Source organism: Dermacentor andersoni, chromosome 2, assembly GCF_023375885.2.
Source record: "Dermacentor andersoni chromosome 2, qqDerAnde1_hic_scaffold, whole genome shotgun sequence".
Lineage (NCBI taxonomy): Eukaryota > Metazoa > Arthropoda > Arachnida > Ixodida > Ixodidae > Dermacentor > Dermacentor andersoni.
In genome coordinates this window covers 150,907,090-150,920,021 of record NC_092815.1, presented here as the reverse complement: position 1 = coordinate 150,920,021, position 12,932 = coordinate 150,907,090, and positions in this window count along the sequence as shown.

Sequence of the window (12,932 nt, the reverse complement as noted above, 5' to 3'; positions counted from 1 at the left end):
CAATAGCAACAACAACAAAAGGTATAGGTGGCTCTCAAAAGCTACGTTAGCCCTCACAGATTTACACGGCCTGCTGGGCCGCATACAAGAGCCGCGTACCTGAATAACCGCTTATGTGCAGCATTGTCCGAAATGGCGCCAGAAATGTTCGTTACAGCACGTCATGACTCTTCACCCCCCCCCGTCGCGTCGCCTTCAGAGCCACAGCCGTCGTCGCCACCACCGCCGCTATCGGCTCACCTCCCCCTCCCTCCGAGCACCATTGATAGCTTCTCCAGTAGCTAAGGTCGCGTAACTGTCGGCGCCACTACCATCCCCTCTTCTCTTCCTCTCCGTAGCTGCAGCGTAGAGAGCGAAGGCGAGAAGTGAATATAAACGCGTAAAGATTTTCCTCTGTGGGCAGATCCAATGTGCACACGGAAATGTCCAGATGCCGCGAATTGTGGGAATCGATGTTATGCAGAGGATTTCGCATGTACCTGACTATGCACCATTGCTTGGGGTTCGGCAAGCCGTTATTACGCAGGTGAACAAACGTGCTTTTGTAAATTCAGTAATATCTGTGGGTTACAAACGTACGTCTGTGTGGCGACAGCAGCATGACAATGATAACCTCGAAGGCAATCATAGGGCAGCAAACGCATCATCTCGGCGCATTATAGTAGGCCGTAGTGGATAGGCGTAAGCAAGAAAAAGATGAACTGTGACGGCATAAAACAACTACGTGTAATACCTCTGTCAAGGCCTAACACGGAGCATGATGAACCCAGGCTCGATAGGACTCAAGCAGAACACTTGAGCCGAAAGTAAGCAGCAGGTGCATATCCGGCATTTCTATACCGTTACACCTCATATTAATTTGTTTAACGTTAATGACATTCAGCTCACTGAAGCCCTCCAAGCGTTACACCTCAGTCAGCTCCAATTGAGAAAGCGCCGCGAGTTGTGTTCATTGTACGGTGCGGGGTTCTTATTACAGACGCTTTCTGAATGACACTAGACTGAGCAGTTTTAAATGCGTAAGCATTTCTGTGCCTACTCAATGAGAAATTAGTCGGTGGCGTAAGACAATGAATGGCTCATAGCCCCTTAGGCTCATACCCCCGTAAGGAAGCAAAAATGCAATGGCTCATACCAGCGTACTCTATCTGAACTCTATCTTAATTAAACCTGCCTTATCATGTTCACTATCTAACATAATGAGCGGACAACCGATGATGCTTCATAAGCGTTTATACCGGTCTGATCAAGTTGCAGTTCGGCAGCAGTGCATCTTGAGCACACAACTAAAATCGATCTGCTTTGCAGCTGATCACTTTCGTCGCTGGATTTGCCGCACGTGGAACAGTGGTGTGACGCCTACAAGATTGCGGAGCTCCATGGCCCTGGCCTTGTATCGCTTATCGGACACTTACGTGGTTCCCTGGGCGCCTTCTCTACCACAAGAGGGCAGCAGGACAGCACGGCTGGTTTAAAAAGCGGCGTATCGACGACCAGGCTTGCAGTTCGGCAGCAGTGCATCTTGAGCACACAACTAAAATCTATCTGCTTTGCAGGTGAGCGCTATACATTCTCGATTTCCTCCCGCTCAAATTTATGCACTGCTGCCGAACTGCATCTTAAACATTCTAGACTTTACAAGCGTGACATAGTGTCATAGTCCAGAAGCCTCATGTAAAAAAAAGCTGTGGACGAATTGCGCGCTGAGATAATTAAGGACTTAGGAGCATTGAAAGAGGTAATCGATGTCACTGTAACAGAAAACAAGGTACTTAAAGTGCAAAATGCTAAGCTGACGCGAAACTTAGAGGAGCTTGAAACGTACCAGTGTTCCAACAACTTGGAAATCAAGGGTGTTCCTGTTGATGCTGAGCCAATAGCTATTATAAAGAAGATTGGCGAACTTGTTGCAGAAGACGTGCGAGATTCCGATATTGATGCATGCCATAAAGTACCGACAGCGAAACACAATGAATCAAATATAATTGTTCGATTTGTGCGCCGTATCAAAAGGAACAGTTTTCTTGCTAAAACACGAAAGGAAAAAATTAATACCAGTATGATTGGCGTTGATGAGAATCGTCCTATATTCATTAATGAACATTTGACAAGACAAGGTAAGCAGTTACTAAGTGCTACGAAACAAAGGAAGAATGAGGTTGGTTGGAAATATGTCTGGACCACTGGAGGGAAAGTAATGGCAAGGCGCATTGGAACATCTCCAATTCTGCATATTTTCAGCACTGAAGATATCAGCAAATGATACCCTAATATTTAGCTTTATTTGGTCAGAATAATTCTTATTGGTTTTAAGTCCAGATATGGCTTTAGTCGATAAATCTTTATATCATGATTACATTTCATTTGCAAATATACCTGCGGGTTTGCAAAAACATATTTCAATCTTTCATTTAAACGCCCAAAGCATAAAAATAAGCAAGATAAAATTGAAGAATTGTTCCATCATACCAAAACTAATCCCGATGTTCTTCTTTTTACTGAAGCGTGGTTATCTCATAAGGACTACCACATACGGGTCGAAAACTACAGGCATCACGTACTAAACCGTACCTACGCAAGAGGTGGTGGTCTAGCACCATATGTACGAAATGATCTAAACTTGGAGAAAATTGCAGAGTTCTCCCTAATTAGTCGCAACGTTGAATGCCTCACTATTCCTCTTCAAGCAGGAACATTTTCAGTAGTTTGCAGACCACTCTGTGGGAACAAAAAAAGAATTCTTTTCCTTTGTGGATAAGCTGCCAGCTTATCTCAGCGGCACCGGCAGAATGTTTGCCATACTAGGTGATTCGAATATAGAAATGATGGCTGAAAATACAATAACACGAGAATATAATCAGCTGCTTTACTCTTACGCATGATCGAATATTATAACCTTGGCAACACGAGTTACAGCGCACAGCCAAACCTTATTAGATGTCTGTATCACTAATGTACATGATTCCACTGTGATTGCTGGTGTCATGTCCTCTGGTATAAGCGATCATCTTCCAATTTTTTGTTTTCTGCCTTCTTCGCAGAAATAAAAGCATAATGCGCCTGTATATTCCTACCGTCTCATAGATACAACGACGCTAGCCTATTTTCGGTCTCTTATTCCGGAAAAAAACTGGGAATCTGAACTAAGTGACAGTGACCCAAACAAGGCATACAATTCATTTTTCGATAAACTAATCACTTGCTATGACACAGCCTTCCCAGAACGTAGTGGTACAAAACGACCCCAAAAAATTAGAAAGCCGTGGATAGATATACTGCTTTTTACAAAAATCATAAATCAAAATAAGATGTACCAGACATTCCTTAGAACAAGAGACATGAATGAATTAGCCAAATTTAAGGAGTACCGTAACCAAGTAAATTCAGAATTAAAAAAAGGCAAAAGAAAAATATTATGAGAAGTTGTTCTCGCGCATACATACGAATCCAAGAAAATCTTGGCTGAAAATTAAGAAAATATCTGGAGGAAAGGCTAGCCCTCAAGACCTACAAATAGCTTCGGTTAACGGCACTCTGGCAGGTGAAGAAGCCGTCTCTATCCTAAACACTCACTTTGTTCAATGCTGCAGCAACATTTCTGCAGCAGATCCAGAAGAGATAGGGCATACTGTTGTGAAACCGTCTCTGAAAAACTCTTTAATGTTATTTCCGGCGACACCAAGCGAAGTAGAAAGCGTGATCAAAAACTTTAAGTCAAACAGTGCTGCAAGTTTCGACGGTATCATGGCATCTCCTATAAAATATGTGTCTGACATCATCTCTAATGTGTTAGCTCATATTATTCATAAAATGTTTGAGTCCGGAATTTTTCCTAGCAAACTTAAAATAGCCAGAGTCTGCCCGGTTCATAAAGGTGGAGCTGACCATAGAGTAAACAATTTCCGAACTATATCAATACTACCTGTATTTTCAAAACATTTTGAAACTGTTCTAAACGCTCGACTAGAGGGTTTCTTAAAGAAATATGCTATTATTAGTGCGGCTCAGTATGGATTCCAAAAAAAAAAAATCATGTGAGGATGCGCTCCTAAATATAAAACATCAAATACTGAAAAATATGGAAAACTATTTATTCACGGTAGGCTTATTTCTGGACCTGCGTAAGGCGTTTGACAGTGTAAATCATGTTATACTTCTGTGCAAACTTTATGGCTATGGTATACGTGGCACAGCATTAGACTTAATGAGATGTTACTTATCGGATCGTTACCAGTTTGTTTCATATAATCAGGCCACTTCCTCACTTCTCAAAATACAGACTGGCGTGCCACAGGGATCCATACTTGGTCCTATATTATTTAATCTTTACATCAATGACCTTCCTAACATATCTTCCTCACCTAATATCATCATGTATGCAGACGTTACTAATCTTTTCTTTGCAAATTCTTCCTTGCAATGCTTACAAAAAGAATTCAATGATTATTTAAATTTATTATCTGATTGGCTGTACATCAACAAACTACAATTGAAGGTCAACAAAACCAAATATATAATATTTAAACCGATAAACAAGCCATTGCCTGTTAATATAACTGTTCTATTTCAAACAAAGAGGCTAGAAAAAGTAACAACGCAAAATTTTTGGGGGTATGGTTCCAAGAGAACCTCTCCTGGAACAATCATGTCAATAAGCTTAGCAATGATCTTAGCAAAGTAGTAGGCTGTATGTACAAAATAGGTGATCTAATACCTTTATGGCTAAAGAAAGCAATATACTACGCCCTTTTTTACTCGAAGCTAACTTATTGTGTCTTGATTTGGGGAACAGCTACAGCAAAAAACTATGGTAAGTTATTAAGCTTGCAAAAACGAGTAGTCCGAATTTTTGAAAACTACCATGGTAGGTCGCGTGACTTACCCACACACAATCTCTTCGGCAAACATTTACTGATCTGAACAAATCAACTATTTTATTATAGATTACTCTTACATATAAAAAACACAGGCTCTGTGTTGTCAGCATACCCGCTTCTCCTCGATACCCATTACGTTATCAAATCAAGAAAATACCATTCACGCGTACTAGCTGCAGACGTCAGGATATAAACTATCAAATACCAAGGCCACTAAACATCGTTGAGCAAAAATTTGATTTCTGTGCGCCTAATTTTGAGCAATGTATAAGAAACGTTCTCATACACAATCAAATTATTTTTACATAAAATGCTATTGCATTAAAATTTTTATGCACTATATATGTATTCCTTAATCTGCGCTGTAATGTGAATGCACAAACAAAAATTGAAGCATAAATGTCTTTTTCAGATAGTCACTGTATAATGTACACATTATCGTGTTTATTTGTATTTTCTACATCGTACTTGCTTGTTTCTTGTTATATCTGCTTTTTTCGTACGTTGGATCATCATGTAAGCCGAACGCGCTTAGGAGCAAGAGCCCCTGTCAGGCCAAATGGCCTTTAGCTTTTGTTTCCTCTTTCTGTTATGAAGAAAGAAAATAAACTTCAAACTACGTTGACTGATTGAAATACAAAATCAGTGACGAATAGTACATAAAAAATGAGACACGTGTCAGCTAACGCTCCCTATAATTGCAAGACAAAGATGAACACTCTCTAATGACATGGAATAGCAATAACCATGGTTATCCATTCTATGTTTATTGAAAAACTGTACAGCAGGCTTTCATACATTTGCGCAACTTGTGCCCTCCCTCTGAAAGAAGCGCACTGGCGCAAACGATAAAAGACAGCGGGCACGGTATGGGGATTTTTTGGATTGGGACACATGCCATCATACAGCATGCCAACTCAGACATGACATCGTAGACAAGAAATGAGCAAGAACTGTGCTGGTAGCTGGTGCGACTATTCTATAGAGACTGGCACTTAGATGTCTCGCGGTTGCATTGGGTTTCCAGTACACAATCACTCCTATGCTTGTTTCCCAGCCAACTGATCAGATAGTGAGGGCAACTTCCAATTTACGCTAGCAATCCACAGATACTGCTGCCTTTTGTCGAGTGAAAACCGACACAGCCATACACATACACAACACACGCCACAGCTGATCCAAGTCACATATTTGTACAGCCAAAAGCAATATCCATATAATGTAGGTACTGCTGCGCGCAAAGGTCACACAGTGTTTACTCAACAACGTTTTGTGAACAGCCATCCCATAAATTTTTCGCAGAAGTAGCTATAACATCTCGAAATCGTTCTGCAGCAAATGATACAGTGTGTTTCTGGATTTTCTGTAGTGCGTGTCTTGTATGCAGGGTACACGTGCACTCACTGCAAGACGACGACCCTTCACCTCAAGTAAAGGCTCCATTCAAAGATAAGCAGAGAGATTAAATGAAAGAAAACTATCACATCCGTAACCAGATTGCTACTACGTTTTCCTTTCAATTACCCTCCTTCCGGGTTCAAGGAAGCGTTCAAACGCTGAATAACTGTTTTGTTAACTTTCTTTCAGTGAGAAAAGCCTAACAGGCAACATATGTACGGGCCCACAACCATATTGTAGAATGTGGTCCACGTATACATATATATATATATATATATATACATAACATATGGAAATAGGGTCTGACTGCCACAGTCACACATGAAAAAACGTTAGCGCACATTGTGGCTAATTTTGGTACAGGAATGCTATGAACGCTAGCAACCTAAAGCATAAGCTCGTTGAGGTTCATTAGGAATACGTGAGACAGTCACACGAAAACTGCTCTGGGGCACACATTAGGAACTCATTTCATGCTCACAATAAAAACACTCATCAAGTATTCATCAGAAAGACGGGGGCCAATAAGCTTTAGAATGACATTAGGAATACATCATAAAATTCCAAAGAAACACATCAGAAATTCAAATGGCTGTGAAGTCAACACACATGTGACTTTCATGTGACTCATCTCACGTTTTCTTAATAGATCGCAATCTTTCATTTCCCGTTGCTCTCCGGAACGGTTCGCTTTCATCCTTCGCGTGCCCGTTCGCTCGGTTAAGAGGGACCACGTTGGCGCCGACGCTCGCCTCTGGAATGGGCGCCCAAGAGCTGCGCTCTAAAAGTGAAAATCTTTTGACAAACTTGCTCACCTACGTCTTCGACGCATTCTTTTGCATTGAAACATCAACCCACTTATGCTAAATTGGATAGGTGACTTCCTTACCAAAAGGCAGCAGTTCGCGTGGGCCAACAGCCGAGCATCTGATAACGGACCCTATAAAGTAAAACTATTCAAATTTGTTCTTCCAACCTCCTGATGTCTGATTCACATACCACCGACGCAAGCAGAGGGTGGTGACCCACAGCGTTGTCGGAACAGCCAAATCAAACGCCGTGATCGTTTACAGAAGGTTAGATTTGTTTGCTTTCGAAACGAATGAAATTGCCCTGCATTGAGCGGTTGTTCTTATCTGATTGGCTTAAAAGAGGCGAGGAGCACGCTCAAGTAGAGAGGATTGAACCGGAGAGGAAATCAGTGAAAACCAAAGCAGGATGAAGAGGATGGTGACGGCATCTGCGATTAGTATGGTTTGTGGTGGCATGTGGCATGTGGTGGCCAGTAGCATGTGGTGGCCGGTTGAAAATCGCGGCGGCGTGCAACGGGAGGTTGTGATAGGCGCTAAGACGGATCGTCAGCGGAAAAAAGAGTTGACGGAGTGACGTTGTATGCGTGCCGAGAGGGCCCCATAATGTGATAATCCCACTGAAAAGTTTATTATACGCAAATAAATCCATGCTCTCTGGTAGGTGTGAATAGCCAGTGCCTGAGCGATAATCACGCAGCCATCTTCAATTTCTTTCACAACATGGCAGTCTCCGAGTATTCAGAAAAAATTCAGTTTTGTTCGACATAATAATGTATCTTTAACGCGTACAGGTTACTTTGACGCAGTAAGTATTCGCGGTTTTGTGACGTCGCGTCATAGACAAGCTAAGTGACCGCAGCCCGAAAATTTTTAACCAATAGCATAAAGCTAATGCCGAAGGGCGTCGAAACTGAAATAATTATTTTTCTTTTATTTGGTCTATTCGTGCATAATCAGTGTGTGCACGTCATACCAGAAGGGGAGCTTCTCGCGGTTTTCGTGACCTCGCGGGACAGAAAGGCGAAGTGGGGCTGACCCGAACATTTGTTTACCAATCTTGGAGGATTTACTGCAAAACTGGAATAGAAAAGTTGGGAATGTCTATAGGTTATAGCGCCTAAGCTCCGGTTGTGCCAGACTTTCCCCACGCCACGGTTTTGGGTTCCTTATTTTTTGCGATTTAAATGAATGATCTTGCCCCTCAGATGCGCTCTAACATTCGTTTGAGCCTTCAAGCGTTGTTTTTTACCCATACATCAATAGCAACCTTGATACTATAGTACAAGAAAGTGATCTGTGAAGGATCTATAAATCCTATACCGGGAGTTTAAGCGAACACTTTCCAAAATTTTTTAAGGTTGCCTCATAGGCAGCTTTTCTGGAGACGTACTAACTAGCGCCCGAAGCGGCCCCAGCACGAAGCTCGCGCGTTTTCAATGGAACGAGCGGGGTTTTCGCGAATAACAATAGCTGCAGGTCAATTATTGAAAAAGGCAGGCGACAGACATGTTCTGGAAGACGATCCACACGAGCAAAATGAAGTGATCATTCTCTAGAAACCAAGAATTCTGTTCCAAGAGCGGTTAAAAATTCTGCAATGGAAGCCTATGAAAACGACGAAAATTTTTGCTCGATTTTCTAGACAAAAACAGCACCTGTGGTAAAACTAAGGCGTCTATCGTAAAAGTCGCTGCAGCGTGTGTGGCGCCGAGATTCAGCTTCCAATTGATGCCTATCGCGACTCTCTACACATGCCGTAACATCCTTTACAAAAGCGGTTTTGGAAACACAATTATGCAAGTTCATATGGTATCTACAAAAACCCGAGCGTATCACTCGCTGAATCGTTGGAAGCCGTGGCCGAGTCTTTTAATCGTTCGCACCTGTTGTTGCGCGTCGTGTTGGCAGCCGTTCAATGCCGTGCTGCGTGACGCCACGTAGGGCTCAGTTCGACAGTCTCCCACCAGATGGCCGAAACGCAAAACTCAAGATTAGGTTTTGGTTTTTTGAGGAGTGCTCTTCAAATATTATACTGACCTTTCTTGCTTCCTAAAATGTACTAATGCGTTCCTTATTTGTAAAGTCATCACTTTTATTATCAGATTTTATTCATTGGACAGCATAACAACAAGCATGTGCATGTATTTGTGTTACGTTAAAAAAAATACTATCGTGCCTTGTAGCATGGGCACACTCAGGAAATCTGGACACTGCACCTTCACCATCCTCTGGAACTTCACGGCAATGCACATGCGTAACAAGATGGGCAAAAGTTTGAACAATCTTATTTGTATGTAATATCCGAGTATCAACAAGCTTCAACTTTCTACGCCAATAGGTTGTCATTTGTAACAACATATTCTTTCATGTCACTTAGTCGGAACATTGTTGGTGCGTTAAAGCAGTGTTTTGCTCGGGGATGGGCGGTTATGTAACACGACAGGAGCATATGGTATTGCACCCCCGGGCACATTGACTTGAAGAAGTGCGAAATTTAAAACGTAAAGCGATTTATTACAGCTTGAGTTTTTAACGGTAATTAGAGAGCGAGTGTCATTCAGTCTGTTTGCACGTGCATGTTTTGTGAGGCCACAGGGAAGGAGAGGAAGTATAGAGGGGCGCGCCCACCTTGAGTGTGCGTTCGTGTGCATTTGTATTTGCGTGAGCGGCCATGTTTGTGTCTCAGTAGTTGAATATACGTGCGTACGAGTGCGTGTTTACGTGGGCGAGCACACGCGTCTTTGTGTGTGCATGAAGTTCTGTGTACGCGCGCATGTCTTTGTGCGTTTGTGCATGCGTGGGCGGATGTAAACATGAATGCGGGCGGGTTCGTGTCGTATCTCTGTTTGTGTGCGTTTGTGTGAGTGTGTGCGAACGTGCGGTGTGTGCCTGTGCGTGTGTATGTGTGTGCATGTGTGTGTGAGCAAGCTAGGGACGTACCCCCGCTTACACCTACTCTTTCGCATGAAGGGAGTATAGAGTTTATGTAAACCCATTTTTATATCTAAGAGGCAATAACGAATTATCTTCCATCTATAGCGTTATCTCTTTCTAAAAGGGACATAAATGCAAAAAAATAAAATAAAACGCAGTTCCCTTCTACTCTGTCAAGAAGTAAAAAGCAAAGCTGTGTATCCGGGCCCCTTAAGAGGAAGCTTTAGCTCGGGTGCTCCTATCTAAATACATGTAAAAAGAGAATTCGTTTTTCTCGGCAACCACAGCACCAAATTTGACGAGGTTTGTTGCATTTAAAAGAAAAACTTAAAATCTAGTGACTGTTGGTTTCGCATTTTCGATTTAGGTTGTCAATTTTTTATTAAAAATTGGCGAAAATCGCAAATTTTCAGAAAACGATACTATCAAGTTTACAACTCTGTAACTCCGCAAGAATAGGTCATATCGCAATTCTGTGAATTGTATCTAATAGCACATCTAAAGCGGACAAATTGCACATCTTATACATGAATCTCAAAAAATTTATTAATATGTAATTACAACTTTTGCAGAACCCTCGTAAACAACGTAACAAACTCACGTAAGATGTAAAATGACATATGAAATTTGTCCGCTTTGAATGATCTAATGGATGCCGTTTACAGAACCGCGATATCTGTTCTTGATGCAGAGCTATTAGTTTGTAAACTTCTTGCTTCTATTTTTTTTCAAACTTCTGAAACTTTGTAAATCTCTTTAACAAAATTCAAGCCCTAAATCAAAATTCCGCTTCCAACAGTCACTAGAATTTAACTTTCTCTCTCAAAAGCAACAAATTTCATTAAAATCGGTCCAGGGGTTATCTCAGAAAAACGTTTTTGCGTTTTTACATGTATTTGAATAGGCCGCGTCGGAGTTGGGCCCAAGCTAAAGCTTCCTCTTAATGGGAAACTGCACATCGGCCGCGGATCGGTCCGGCATTGCACTAGCTTCTGGATCGGCCCAAGTTCTTCACGCCTGCGTCACTTCCACCACGGGTCGGCCCGAGATTGCACTTTCACCCGCCGTGGTTGCTCAGTGGCTATGGTGTTAGGCTGCTGAGCACGAGGTCGCGGGATCGAATCCCGGCCGCGGCGGCCGCATTTCGATGGGGGCGAAATGCGAAAACACCCGTGTACTTAGATTTAGGTGCACGTTAAAGAACCCCAGGTGGTCTAAATTTCCGGAGTCCTCCACTACGGCGTGCCTCATAATCAGAAATTGGTTTTGGCACGTAAAACCCCATAATTTTATGAGATTGCACTTTCTTCGCGATTTTGTTCTACACGCGGACACGATAGTAGGGAAAGAGCCCTTAAAGCAACCTTTAGCTGCGGTGCTCCTATCTAAATACACGTAAACGGAGAACTCCTTGTTATCGGCAACGACTGCTCCAAATTTGACGAGGTTTGTTGCATTAAAAAAAAAAAAGCTTCGAATTTAGCGACTTCTGCTTTCGAAGTTTTGATTTACATCCATACTTTGTTTATTAAAAATTTTCAAAAAACGCAAATTTTCAGAAAACGAAACTATCAAGTTTACAACTCTATTCGGAAATAAAATATTATATCACACTTCTGTGCACTATATCTAACAGTAGATATAAAGCGAGCAAAATGGATTTAGTACACATAAATTGAAAAAAAATTAAGTAATATGGAAACACACCTTTTGCAGAAACCTTGTACACAAGGTAACAAATTCACTGACATATGGAATTTATCCAGTTTGAATGACCTCGCGGATGCCATTTATAGAACTACGATATGTGTTCTTGATGAAGAGCTAATAATTTTTAAACTGCATGCTTATATTTCTTTGGACTTTCGAATTTTTGAAACATTTTTTTAACAGAATTCAGCCCTAAATAGAAATTCCGCTTCCAAAAGTCACTATACATTGCCATTCTCTCTCAAATACAACAAATTCAATTAAAATGTGTGCAGGGCTTACCTCAGAAAAGCGCTTCTGCGTTTCACATCTATTTTAATAGGCTGCGTTGGAGTTGGGCCCGAGCTAAGGCTTCCTCTTAACGGCTTCGCTCTAAAAAAAAAAAAAGAAAAAAAACATAACAGGAGGAAACAGCCTGAGCCGTCAATATCGCCGCCCCATATTTCATCACGATGACACCTTCACCTTCGGCACGGCTCCGTGAGCAGCTACGCAACTATTGGCACGTGTACTTGTTTGTCTTCATCGGGCGACACGTTTCACCGCCTAACAAATGTTATCGCGCAGCACAGGACGCGCCTGCATGTGCGGGAAGTTTCTGGAATGTTTTCGATGGTTCCTTCCGCTGTCTGTGAGCGAACTTTATGTAATCTGATTGCATGCGTGTGCGACGCGAATAATGTAGAACTTTGTGGAAGGCACGCAGGTCCCAGCGATTACTATGGAAGATTCGATGACTGATGTATAAAAGCCGACGCGCTTGACCTGCTCATCAGATTTTCGACGATCGCCGACCGTGTTGGCCGCTATCGTGGGCACATGTTGGCCCAACGAAAGTTAGTTTTGTCTTTCACAGTATTGCTATTTTGTTCTTCAACGTCACCACCACGTGACACTATTCAATTTAGTTATCTTACTTCTCTTGGCGGCAGCTCATTGCCTTGATGCCAGCGACGCACTAATTATGCACCATTATTGCGTCATGCATCGCTTCTGCGACCAAGTCAGCTTTTGGCGGCACACGTTCGCTGCTATTTTGTGAATAAAAATTTTAACTGTTTGCCTTGGAAAGAACTGCGTAAATAAAAATTGAAAGCGGACTGGCCACAAGGAACATACTGTTGATTACAGCATCAAAAAGGCTTAGAGCGGTCAGGTTGACTTTACAGGTTTGCAAGGATTCACTAACGGGCTAGTTGGT